Source organism: Podarcis bocagei (assembly GCF_964188305.1).
Source record: "Podarcis bocagei genome assembly, chromosome: 6".
In the NCBI taxonomy this organism is placed as follows: domain Eukaryota; kingdom Metazoa; phylum Chordata; class Lepidosauria; order Squamata; family Lacertidae; genus Podarcis; species Podarcis bocagei.
In genome coordinates, this window is record NC_138130.1 from 98,927,730 (window position 1) to 98,940,711 (window position 12,982).

The 12,982-nt window shown below is 45.9% G+C and overlaps 1 protein-coding gene across 2 annotated transcripts in view; it reads left to right on the top strand.

Moving 5' to 3' along the window:
- The window catches only part of PAK1 (p21 (RAC1) activated kinase 1), a 118,074-nt gene that overhangs the window by 20,343 nt on the left and 84,749 nt on the right, over positions 1-12,982 (top strand). The window contains exon 2 of one of the 2 annotated variants that reach the window (XM_081197395.1): positions 1,239-1,300. The exons of the other annotated variant lie outside the window; for it this stretch is intronic. The gene's annotated coding sequence lies outside the window, so the exon portion shown is untranslated. The remainder of the gene's footprint in view (positions 1-1,238; positions 1,301-12,982) is intronic. 2 annotated transcript variants of the gene reach the window in all.

Sequence of the window (12,982 nt, forward strand, 5' to 3'; positions counted from 1 at the left end):
CTGCCTTGGATACATTTCTAATGGTGTTGACACCTGCTCTGATAGAGGCGTCGCCTTTCCATGCAGCCTTTTGCTCTGCACGGACCAGCAGCCTCTGCTTCTTCTCCTGCTTCGTCTCAGGCCTGTATTTGTGCGCCCATTTCAGAAGATGAGAAGCTGTCTGATGGCCCAATGCTTCAGTGAACTGGTTAACTGCTGGAGGCACCTTCAACCTTTTGTAGAGGTTGGCTCTTTGGCGTTGAAGTCGGATATAACGAGGCCATTTCACAAAGCGAGTCAGGTCCCGTTTGGGCTGAATGTCCTGCCCGATGCCGAAATTCTTGGGCCTGTTCTCAAAGAGAGGATTTACAGTGGTGCCCCGCAAGACGAATGCCTCGCAAGACGGAAAACTCGCTAGACGAAAGAGTTTTCCGTTTTGGAGGTGCTTCGCAAAACCAATTTCCTATGGGCTTGCTTTGCAAGACGACAATGTCTTGCGAGTTCCTGCTGGTTTTTTTTCCTCCCCCCCTTTTTCTAAGCCGCTAAGCCGCTTATCAGCTGATCCGATCAGCAGATAAGCCGCTAAAAGCCGCTAATAGCGCTAATCCTCTAATCCGTCAATGGTCTTGCTTCGCAAGACGAAAAAACCGCTAGATGAAGAGAATCACAGAATGGATTCTTTTCATCTTGCGAGGCACCACTGTACAACCTTCTTGGCCTCCAGTTTCTTGACCACAGCAGGGGCCGGAGCCACCTTCTTCCCCTTGGCCTTCTTCCCCTTGGACATCTTGGCTTTTGCTTCGAAAAGGAAAGCAACTCGGCATTCTAGTTGATTAACCTGCTGATCTAAAGCTTAGGTAAAGGTAAATGGACCCCTGACCATTAGGTCCAGTTGTGGCCGACTCTGGGGTTGCGGCGCTCATCTCACGTTATTGGCCGAGGGAGCCGGCGTACAGCTTCCGGGTCATGTGGCCAGCATGACTAAGCCGCTTCTGGCAAACCAGAGCAGCACATGGAAACGCCGTTTACCTTCCCGCCGGAGTGGTACCTATTTATCTACTTGCACTTTGACGTGCTTTCGAACTGCTAGGTTGGCAGGAGCAGGAACTGAGCAACGGGAGCTCACCCCGTCGCGGGGATTCAAACTGCCGACCTTCCGATCGGCAAGTCCTAGGCTCTGTGGTTTAACCCACAGCGCCACCCGCGTCCCTTGATCTAAAGCTTAGGCAATAATAATAAATTGTTTTCTTCTGCCCCAGCTCATTTTCCTTCCACCCTTTTTGGCACGAGACACCATCTGTTTCAAGTTTCTGCAAGGACAGTAAGTTATGTGTCTTAATTATTATATTCGGCTGCGGGGGTTTCAATATTTGATTTGGGACAGCGGCCCTAAGCTCCTCAGTCAGCAGGAGGGGCTTTCACGACGAAACAGCTGTGATTGGCAGAAGCTGATCTCCATGAAGCAGAGTTTTTTTTGAAAAAAGGTTATGAACCTTTTTATGAACAGTAAGATTCTCCATTCGGAGCGCTCCAAAGGCATCAGAGCAAAAGGGAGGCTATTTTATTTATGTGCAAGCTGTTCTGTTTTCCTGGGTCTCCTTTCATCAGTGCTAGAATATTGCAAGCAGAACCAGCAACAAATGGCTTGCAGTCCAAAAGTTCTGCTCTTCGGGATTCCAGCCACTCCGTTCCACCCCCCCCCAATAAAAATAAAATAAAAACCAGGTCCAATCAGAAGAGGTATTAGCTGTGAAACCATTCTGGGAGTTGCAGCTGTCTGAAAGAATTGGGTGTCCCCTAGCAACTATCAACGCCCTTAAACTACAGTTTCCAGGACTTTTGGGGGGGAAGCGATGGCTGTTAAGGTGGTATCATAGTGCTTCCAATTGTGCAGGTAAAATACAGTAGTGCCTCGCAAGACGAACGCCTCGCAAAACGAAAAACTCGCAAGACGAAAGAGTTTTCCGTTTTTGAGTCGTTCCGCAAGATGAATTTCCCTATGGGCTTGCTTCGCAAGAAGAAAGCCCATAGGGAAATCTCCGGGGACCTCTTTTAAAATGCTGGCGGTTGGGAGCAAAGACTTTCGCCCACCGCCGGCCTTCAGAAGAGGTCCTGGACCTCTTCTGAAGGCCGGTGGGGGGCAAAAGTCTTTGCTCCCCCCCCGCCTGCCTTCCCGGGACAGCGGAGACTTCTCCGCTGTCCCGGGTGATCTTAAAATGCTGGCGGGCGGCAGCGAAGCTTTCGCTGCCGACCCCCAACATTTTAAAAGCCCCCGGGGCAGCGGAGACTTCTCCGCTGTCCCGGGCGATCTTAAAATGCTGGCGGGCGGCAGCGAAGCTTTCGCTGCCGCCCGCCAGCATTTTAAAATCGCCCCGGGACAGCGGAGGCTTCGCTGCTGCCCGCCAGCATTTTAAAATCGCCCTGGGACAGCGGGGGCTTTTAAAATGCTGGCGGTCGGCAGCAAAGCGCTCCTGTCCCCGGAGCTTGCGGGGCGGGAGGTGGGTAGAAGGGATTTTCTTCCCATCGCCAGCCTACAGAATAGCCTTCTGAAGGCTGGCGGTGGGAAGAAAAGCCCTTGTCCGTCCCTCCCAGCCTTCAGACGAGGTCGGGGGACAGACTGTCCCCGGACCTGGTCTGAAGGCGGTTTCCATAGGAACGCATTGATTGATTTTCAATGCATTCCTATGGGAAACCGTGCTTCGCAAGACGAAAAACTCGCAAGAAGAAAAAACTTGCGGAATGAATTAATTTCATCTTGCGAGGCACCACTGTGTAACTGATATACATTGGTACCTCAGGTTAAGAACTTAATTCGTTCTGGAGGTCTGTTCTTCACCTGAAACTGTTCTTAACCTGAAGCACCACTTTAGCTAATGGGGCATCCCGCTGCTTCTGTGCCGCCGCCACACAATTTTTGTTCTCATCCTGAAGCAAAGTTCTTAACCCGAGGTAATATTTCTGGGTTAGTGTAGTCTGTAAGCTGAAGCATCTGTAACCTGAAGCGTATGTAACCCGAGGTACCACTGTAGAATCTTAAGAGTTGGAAGGGACTGTCAGGAGTTAATCCTACACTCGAGTAGGACCCTGGCAGAGACACATGCCCAACTGCCATGTTCTCTCCCTCCTGCTAGATTGTTCGGGAGCTTCAAAAGCTTTCTTCAGCCTGAATATCGCAGCGACCGATGCCAACTGACACTGGCACACTTAGGGATCTGCAGAGTTTGCGCATCATGCGTAACAAACCTCAGCAACTCAGCGTTTTGGCTAATCTACTTTATTTACACATAAACACACACGGAGCACTGCAACATGGCTCCCTCTCTCTCTTTAGCATCAGACAGCAAAGAGAAAAAGAACAAAGGACAATAGTCCCACTTCACGGAACACAGTAACACAAACATCCTGTCTCCGTCACTTCCCACTCTGTGGAGTCAAAACATGCACCGTCATGTGAAAGACAACAATCCCATGACTGCAATCAGGGAGCAGGAATTCTAACAGAGACCCCGAGGGTTATCTAGTTCAACCCCTCTGCAATGCAGGAATCTCAGCTAAAGTATCCAGGATAGATGGCCATCCAACCTCTGCCGAAAAGCTTCCAAAGAAGGAGAGTCCACCAGCTCTTGTAAGAGTCTGTTCCACTGCTGAACAGCTCTTATTGTCAGAAAGTTTTTTTGAATGTTCAGTCGGAATTTCCTTTCTTGTAACTTGAAGCTATGGGTTCGAGTCCTACCTTCCAGAGAAGGAGAAAACAAGCATGCTCCCTATTCCATGTGATAGCCCTTGAGATAGTTGAATATGGCTATCTTATCTCCTCTTAGTCTCCTCTTTTCCAGGTTTGATACAGGTGAAACTCGAAAAATTAGAATATCTTGGAAAAGTTCATTTATTTCAGTAATTCAACTGATCAACTGCCAGGTCAGCAGCCTTCCCCATGATTGTGCTTCCTACTGAACCAGACTGAGAGACCATTTAAAGGCTCAGGAACCCATTGCAGGTGTTATGGATTGAATAGCTACTGCACCTTCTCACAATATTCTAATTTTCTGAGATTGTTAATTTGGGGTTTTCATCACAATCATAACAAATAAAGGCTTGACATATCTCGCTTTGCATGTCATGAGTCTATCTCATATATTAGTTTCACCCTTTAAGTTGAATTACTGAAATAAATGAACTTTTCCACGATGTTCTAATTTTTTGTATACCCACTCCTTCAAGCGCTCCTCGTAAGGCTTTGTTTCCAGAATTCTGCAGGATGTGGTGGTATCAGTGTGTGAAAACAGTCAAGATCCAATGATCCCCAGGCATGCTCCTTCAGATGGTGGAGATGCCAGTGCCATTCTGGTGCTCAGGCAGCCATCTTGTCTTGGTCGCAACTGTTGGAAACTCTGGTTAATTTCAGACACTGGAGACGGGGCCTTTTCAGTGTTGGCTCCCAGCCTGTGCCATTCTCTTCCACACAGCTGGCTCCTTCAGTTGCAAGTTGCAAAGGAAGCTGTAAAAGCTCAACCAATTCCCCTTGTCTTTAATTTATTATACTGCTTTATTTTATTTACTGTATCAATTCTTGTTGTTTTTTGTCGGTATGCTTTGAATTGTACTGGATTTGTTCTGTTCTGTTGACATTTGAATTATGCCTTTTAATGTTGCATGTCGTTGCTTTTTTTATAAAAAAAAAACACCGAAATGGTGTACTTGTTTAATTTAGTGGCATTAGGAAGGCTGTCGTTTTGAAAGGCAGCTCGGAAACATCCGAAATTGGAATAGATGAAGGGAAGTGCGATGAAGATCTGGTCTAATCCAGCCGCTCTCTCCTTACGAGGCTGAGTCACATAGCATAGAGCAAGCCGAAAATCAAAAAGTGCTTTATGCTTTAAAAACAAAGCCCTACGTAGCTTTGTGCTGTTTGCTTTGATAGCCAGGCCACCTCCTGGGACTCTGTCAAAGGTCTTTTCCCAGCACCTGCAACCTGGGAAAATACAAATTTTGCAAGGGTCTTTAGGACTGTTCCTCCACTGAACTACACCCCCTTCCAGCTCCTTTCCTCTTGGGTAGGGAAAAAAATTGGCACCCCCCCCCACCTTAGTATAGACTGTTTCCCTTAGGATAGTAGATAGGTAGCCGTGTTGGTCTGCCATAGTCAAAATAAAAAAATTCCTTCCAGTAGCACCTTAAAGACCAACTAAGTTAGTTCTTGGTATGAGCTTTCGTGTGCATGCACACGAAAGCTCATACCAAGAACTAACTTAGTTGGTCCCTTAGGATAGTTCACTAACACCATGCTGCTTTACCCCAAAGATTATCTTTAAATTGCAAACGACTTATCTCTGATTGATGTCATCTTCCCGGCGGCCTTCAGAGACGGGGGCATGTGAATTATATATTAATTAAGAGTGAAGAAGGAGCTGTTTTGCATAACCCCATTCCAGAAATCTATATTGGGAGAGGCAAATGTGCCCTAAGGGATTGCCAGGGGCAAGGCAGCGTGGGGGTGGGGGTTCGGGCAGGTGGGGGTCTTGCTTAGAGAATCTGTCGAGCGCTGCATTTTTTATCCCATCCAATTGTGTTCACACACCGGAGATTTCCTTTAGCGACCGTAGTTGGCGGGATAAATCTGCACTGGAACAATTTTGTAAGAGGCTTCGTGTCATATCTGTGTCGAATAGGCACACAATGTATAGAAGGGGGGGAAATTAACTCAAAAGTCTTAGCGAGCTTTTCTGGGTGCAGCAGAACAAGCCAAGCGAGGGAAACAGTGTTTGTGTCTGTGTGTTGAAAAATGCAACGTGCTAGTTGCGGATTCATACAGGACTCTTCCGTCAGACCAGGGTGTTCAGGAATGAAAAATGGTGTGTTTTTGTGTGTATTTATTTCATACAATTCATATACCACTTGGTTGTAAAAGCAGTACCTCAAAGCAGTTTACAAAAGCAATGAATATAAAATTGTCGATAGTTTTGACCATTTCGAAACCAACTCTTACATAGAATTGCTGAGTTAGAGGAACACCTCTGTAAGTGTGGAAAGGCCCTTACATTTAATAGAATCGTATTAAATCGAGGGAGACCGTTCCACTGTTGAACCATCAGAAAGTTCTTCCTAAAGCAGGGGTCAGCAAACTTTTTCAGCAACGGGCTGGTCCACTGTCCCTCAGAACTTGTGGGGAGCCGGACTATATTTTTTTTTGGGGGGGGAAAGAACGAATTTGTATGCCCCACAAATAACCCAGAGATGCATTTTAATTAAAAACACATATTCTACTCATGTAAAAACACCAGGTAGGCCCCACAAATAAGCCAGAGATGAATTTTAAATAAAAGGACACATTCTACTCATGTAAAAACACGCTGATGCCCGGACCGTCCGTGGGCCGGATTTAGAAGGCAATGGGGCCAGATTCAGCTCCCAGGACTTAGTTTGCCTACCCAAGCTATAAATGCACAGCTTAAAAGTGTTTAATTAATAGCACAATGAATAAATGGATATAGTACAGGATAAACCATTTTTTTAGGCAACTATCCCCCAGAAGCACATATACTGTATTTATGCACCATCAATTTAATGTGTTAATAGTTCTCAGGGTCTTATTTCCACCCCCGCCCCTTGAAATCTAAATAATGTAAGCAGAGTGGCACGCTGTCGAGTTGCCATGTCTCAAAACATTTCTACAAGTGTCCCGAGGAAATTAATCCCCAAGTAGAGATTTGCATTTGTTTGAATAGAAAGTGCACAGTGTGGTATATAAAAGTTATTTACCTTTCCCTTTAGTTCAAAAGCTCTTAAGCAACGGGTCAAAATTCTGACAGCTATACAGCACATAAAACCAAAATAGTACATTTTTTCCCATTAACTAAATTGTAGTCAAACGCACATGCTAAAAATTGGGTCAAATTCAATTTACAGAGCAGCGAAATACCCTCCCGATTCAAAAGTTTACACAAAGTCCACATGTTTCAGATGTCATGACAAGAAGATGACACATGCAAGACTAATTGTCTCTCAAAGCCACAAACTTAGCCATCTATCCCCTAAGTTGCTTATCAGTTTTAAGATTTACCAGCCTTTTCTCAATTTTGAGGGTTTTTCTTTGAAGAAAATCATGGCTGTGTTGGACAGGAAGTTTTAAATTAGGGCAGCAGATGCTATGAGGAAAGGTGGATATATTATCCAGGACTATTTTAAGAGCAGACTATCAAGTTGCGTGTTTTTACATGAGTCGAATGTGTCCTTTTATTTAAAATGCATCTCTGGGTTATTTCCTGGTGTTTTTCCATGAGTAGAATGTGTGCTTTTATTTAAAATGCATCTCGGTTATTTGTGGGGCATAGGAATTCGTTAATTTTCCCCCTTCCAAATATAGTGGTACCTCAGGTTACATACGCTTCAGGTTACATACGCTTCAGGTTCCAGACTCCGCTAACCCAGAAATAGTGCTTCAGGTTAAGAACTTTGCTTCAGGATGAGAACAGAAATCGTGCTCCTGCGGCATGGCAGCAGCAGGAGGCCCCATTAGCTAAAGTGGTGCTTCAGGTTAAGAACAGTTTCAGGTTAAGAACGGACCTCCGGAACGAATTAAGTACTTAACCTGAGGTACCACTGTATAGTCCGGCCCCCCACAAGGTCTGAGGGACAGTGGACCGGCCCCCTGCTGAAAAAGCTTGCTGACCGGTGATTTATAGTGGTGGAAAAATTTCTGCGAAAAAGCACAGGTCTGTTCCTCTCTCTCTCCTGCCCATTCTTCATTGCCTTTCGGGGTGAAATGGGCGCATTCATCCCTAGCCTAAGCATCACTCCTCTTGTCATTTGAGAAGCCCGGATATCTGTGAACAGAGGTGTGCGTCCTGATTCCTTTGCACTCCAGGCTTGCCATTTCAACCCTTGCAGTCCTCTTCTGCGGTGATTCACTCATTCCTCAGTGCCCTCAAAAGACTAGCTGTGAAAAAATCTCCCCCCCCCGGCCAATTTTAAAGGCTGCTTTCTCTCGCCCCTTGCGTTATTAAACTTCCCTGACAGCTGGCAAGATTTGATTTGCGCTTGTGTGAGGGAGCTCCCTAATTTGTGATTTAGCTGCCTAATCCAGGGGAAATGGTTCCGGGAATCCCTGCGGCTACGATTGGGCTTTGGGGCATGATGTGAAAGCGAAGGCAGAACAGAAGCAGGCTTATTGTGGAACAACTCAGCGAGGCTCGCTTCTGAATAAGCATTCCTAGGGCCAGGGTGTGGGGTTGCCAACTCCCAGAGACACCCCTCCCTGCCTGCTTCTCGACTCCCCAGCCCTCCTCTGTCACCCATGCGCACTCATCATGATTCGCAAGGTATCGCCACATTGAATACAGTGGTACCTTGGTTCTCAAACGAATCCGATCCGGAAGTCCGTTCCAAAACCAAAGCGTTCCAAAACCAAGGTGTGCTTTCCCCATAGAAAGTAATGCAAAACGGATTAATCCGTTCCAGACTTTTAAAAACAACCCCTAAAACAGCAATTTAACATGAATTTTACTATCTAACGAGACCGTTGATCTATAAAATGAAAGCAATAAGCAATGTACTGCAGTCACACAGTCAATCAATCAGTAGCTGAACTGGGTTCCACACAGTCACAGAAACAAAACAAAAAAGCCTCAAAAGCAGAAATGCAAAATAAACAGCAAAAACGGACAGACTTCAGTGTAACCCTCAAAACGGAAGTGTGGCACTCAAAACGGAAGCGTAACACTCAAAACGGAGCATGTTCGGCTTCTGAAAAAAGTTTGCAAACCGGAACACTTACTTCTGGGTTTGCAATATTTGGATTCCAAGTTGTTCAAGCACCAAGGCGTTTGAGAACCAAGGTACCACATTGTATTATGAAACTGTTTCCACAACATGAACTTCAGACCAATTTTGGATGTATTGATACATCGCCCAGCCCTAGCCATAAGAATCAGGATTGTGGGTGTGCCACTCAGCAGACAGGGAAGGAGACAGATAGAGCAGGGATCAGCAAGATTTATCTTGCCTGGGCTGGATTCTGAAATTTACAAACAATTGTCAAACAACCAAAATAAAAAGAGAATTCTGTAGATTCCCCTTGAATTCCCCCCTCCTCTTTGTGGGTCCTTAGTTAACCTTTTCGTCTTGCATCTTCTTTATTAAATCTATTAAATTTCCATTACAACCATAATTCAACGTTAAACTACAAGTATTATTTCAACCCTACTAATAATTTTAATTGTTTAACAATGGTTTTTAAGGTAAATGATATTTTCCATCCGCATTCCTTATTAAAGTTTTGATCTTCCTGATTTCTGATTCTTCCGGTCATTTTTGCCATTTTGACATAGTCCATCAACTTAATCTGCCCTTCTTGTGTGGTAAAGACTCTGTCTTCTTTCCGAGCAGCAGTGGTCGTGTACATAAATGTCTTTTCTGATCTGTTAGTATTTCGGCACCTAGAATTCCTAGAAGAAAAGCTTTGGGGTTTTGTTTTTTTTAAAGAAAAAGTTATTTTAAACATTTTTTTCAGTTCATTATAGATCATCTCCCAGAATTCTTTTACTGCTTTACAAGTCCACCACATATGTTAAAAGGTGCCTTCTTTTCCCTCATGTATGAGTTTCTAACACCAACCAACCATTCTGAGGTTGGTTGGATGGGTTGAGATAAATTGGGCAGCCTTCTCCATCTCTGATTTTTAATCTGAGGCAGAGAAGAACTGAGGACCTTATAATGTTTGTCTTCACTATGAGGCGACCATTACCCAAACCCCTTAAATTTGTTCCTGGGCCTGAGTCCCGCATGTTTTGCCAGCATCTCTAACGAGAACCATATTCCCTTTTAAGCCAAGTATCAAAAGCTTAATGGAACCCCTGGTTTTTAGTTTTATTTTTAGCCGGTAGAAATTTTGCAGTTCTTTGGAACAGCTGCCCCATTTCCCCCATGTCTAATAATCTAGATACCCTTCTACATATTACGGGCATCTTGGCACAATTGGGTGTGCACAGAAACTATATGCAAGCAGATGTTCACACAGAGACTCCTTTGCTGCAGATGACCACAATAATGTCTATCTTGGGACCGTGGTGGAAACAGAGGGCTGTGCACATGCTTCAGAAAGAACCCAAATTCTTCCAGATTTCGTGATGCTAATGAATTATGCAGGCTGATCAATTTTGCAAAGATCTGCATCTTTTACATACTGTGTTGTGCTTGTGTTGGAACAACCAACTTCGCTGAACACCAAAATTATATCCTTGGGCTACTGGGAATCCCGATGGGTCTTCCCGTAGCTTCGAAAATGTGACCAGATGTGGCCCGTATGTGATATTTTGTTCTTTGTATAGTTTCTGTATCCATAAAATCTATAAACTTCAAAGCCCTGGGTTCAAGTTTTTCAGGGTAGTAGATTCTGGACTTTGATACTAATTCTCGCAATTGTGTGGCATAATTCGGATTATTTGCAGTTCGTTTGTTTATTGCGTTTATACCCCCACCCTTTTCCTCCAAATAACTCAGGTAACCTCACCCATCTCATTTAACCCCCGCAGCAACCCTGTGAGGTAGATTAGACTGAGAGGCAGTGGCTGGCTCAAGATTCACCAAGTGAGTTTCACGGCCATGTGGGGGTTTTGAACCCTGCTCTTCCAGGTCCTAGTCTGACACTCTAACCACTACACCACACTGTTTCCATCACTGTACACAGCGCTTCTACAAATAAATGCAAGCAACGAAAATGTGTAGGTCTCTGTCCCGAAGAGCTTACAACAGGGGTTAGCAAACTTTTTTTGAAGGGGGCCCGTTCACCGTCCCCCAGACCTTGCGACGGGCTGGACTGCGTGTGTGGGGGAGGAGGTGTGTGTGTGGGGGGGGAATGGTGCCGAAAAAAGGCGCCAAAAAACCCCAAACATTAACAAATAGAATCGCTGTTCCATGGAACGTCCGCGGGCTGGATCCTGAGGGCAATTGGGCCGGATCCGGCCCACGGACCGTAGTTTGCCGACCCCTGTCTTACAACCTGAATTTATATTTTATTGTTTGTATAATTGGCTTTTCATACACGTACACGGCTCAGAATGCTATTTTGGCATCAAGCAGTATATAAAGAAATAATAATAATAATAATAATAATAATAATAATAATAATAATAATAATAATAATAATAATAATAATAGTGCCACGTTTGATTCTCAGGGAGGCTTCAAAGTGGAACCAGAGGATTGTGGGGAGCTGTGGATAACTCTGCCTTGCCTCCAGCTGGGGATGAGACCCAAGGGAGGAATGCTTGCCACCCAGGTTATGTTGAACGGAAATTAGAATCCTGCTGACGAGGCTTTAAAAACATCCATATTGGTGGCCTTAGGGGAGACATCTCGCCTGCGTTTTCTGTCACTCTTTGATTCCGTCTTTAGCAGTTTGACCGTCGGGGAGAATCATGTGACTCCAAAGGCCTTTAATGAGGCACTTGAGAGTTGATGGATTGTTCCTGATGACATGATAGAAAGCGTCTCCCCTCAGCACCAGGCGCACAGAGCCAGCTGTTCTCCGTTGGGAGACCTGCCTGCCACACAAATCGTCTAGCTGCATGATCAAGATAGACGCGAACCCTCCGTGTATATTTGGGGGGGGTGCCCTTTACGGTTGTTTTGTCAGCAGTTTTGGGGGGCAGGAATCTTTGCAAAGCGCAGTGACGTGTATCTTGGGGGTGAGGGGCCCGCACAGTCTGCCATGCTGCTCCTCTCAAAGCCGCCCCTCCCCGCCGCGCGTTTGATTTTCGCTCCATTCTTCAGGAACGCCGCTCGGTGCCGAAGGCCAGTGATGGAAAACGCAGCTCATTGGAATTGCAGATCGTTCTTCGCTCCTGCATAATGCATGCGGCTGGCGATACATCTGTGCGGGCCGGGTGGACGGCAAGCAAGGGGCGTGTTTGGGGAGGGGAGGAATCCTTCGCTAAAACCTTAAAAAATATATGACAGGATTAAATGACACACTCACCCGTGTGCCCTTAATTTCATAGCCCCCTGCCCTGTGTGGACCTCGTCCCTCGCTGCGTCCGGCCACCTCTGCTCTGGAAGTCTTTGTCGAAGGAAATTGGGGAGGGGGCACAGCTTGGCGGCTCGTGGAAGGTCCCCATCTCAGCTCCTTGTGTCTCCGATTAAAAGCAGTGGTGACTAACTGTTTAGGCTTGAGGGTCGCCATCGCCGCTGCCCTGCCTTTCAGATGCCACAGAGCTGTGGTGCGTGTGGCCCAGGCAGTTTTACGCACACTGTTGAAGAGTGAGCCAGCCAGCTCTTTACAGTGGTACCTCTGGTTACATACACTTCAGGTTACATACGCTTCAGGTTACGGACTCTGCTAATCCAGAAATAGTGCTTCAGGTTAAGAACTTTGCTTCAGGATGAGAACAGAAATCGTGCTCTGGTGGCGCGGCGGCAGCAGGAGGCCCCATTAGCTAAAGTGGTGCTTCAGGTTAAGAACAGTTTCAGGTTAAGAACGGACCTCTGGAATGAATTAAGTACTTAACCTGAGGTACCACTGTACTGGCAGAAACATGTTGAGCACACCAGCTCATCTCTGCTGGGTCTTGCCCCATGCATCAGTTGCCGAGACTGAAAAGTCCCTGCCTAAGTCCCCTCCTCTTCAGGGTTTGCCCAAGCAATATGAGACTGCGCCTGCGTGAAGCCTCTCCCCTGCCCTTTTCATGTCTCTTCTGGTTCTGGGAGACAGCAGGGAGTGGAGCTGGTTGCAGCCAATGTTAGAAACTCAGATGTATAAGCCGGGCGACAAATGGCTCCTTAAACCAAGGTTACAGTTGCCAAAACGGAATGCCTAGCTGCCATTTTTGGGTAAGACGGCTCTAAAGTCATATTTTTCAACTGATGGACTGACTGTGATTGATTCTCAGTTAAAAAAACTGGCTACTTCAGATGGCAGCCTTGAGCTAGGTTAAGAACTGAGAGAACTTAAAGAACAAAAGTCACTTGATCCAGGGACAGTCCGCGTCTGCGTTGGCCTATTCCAACC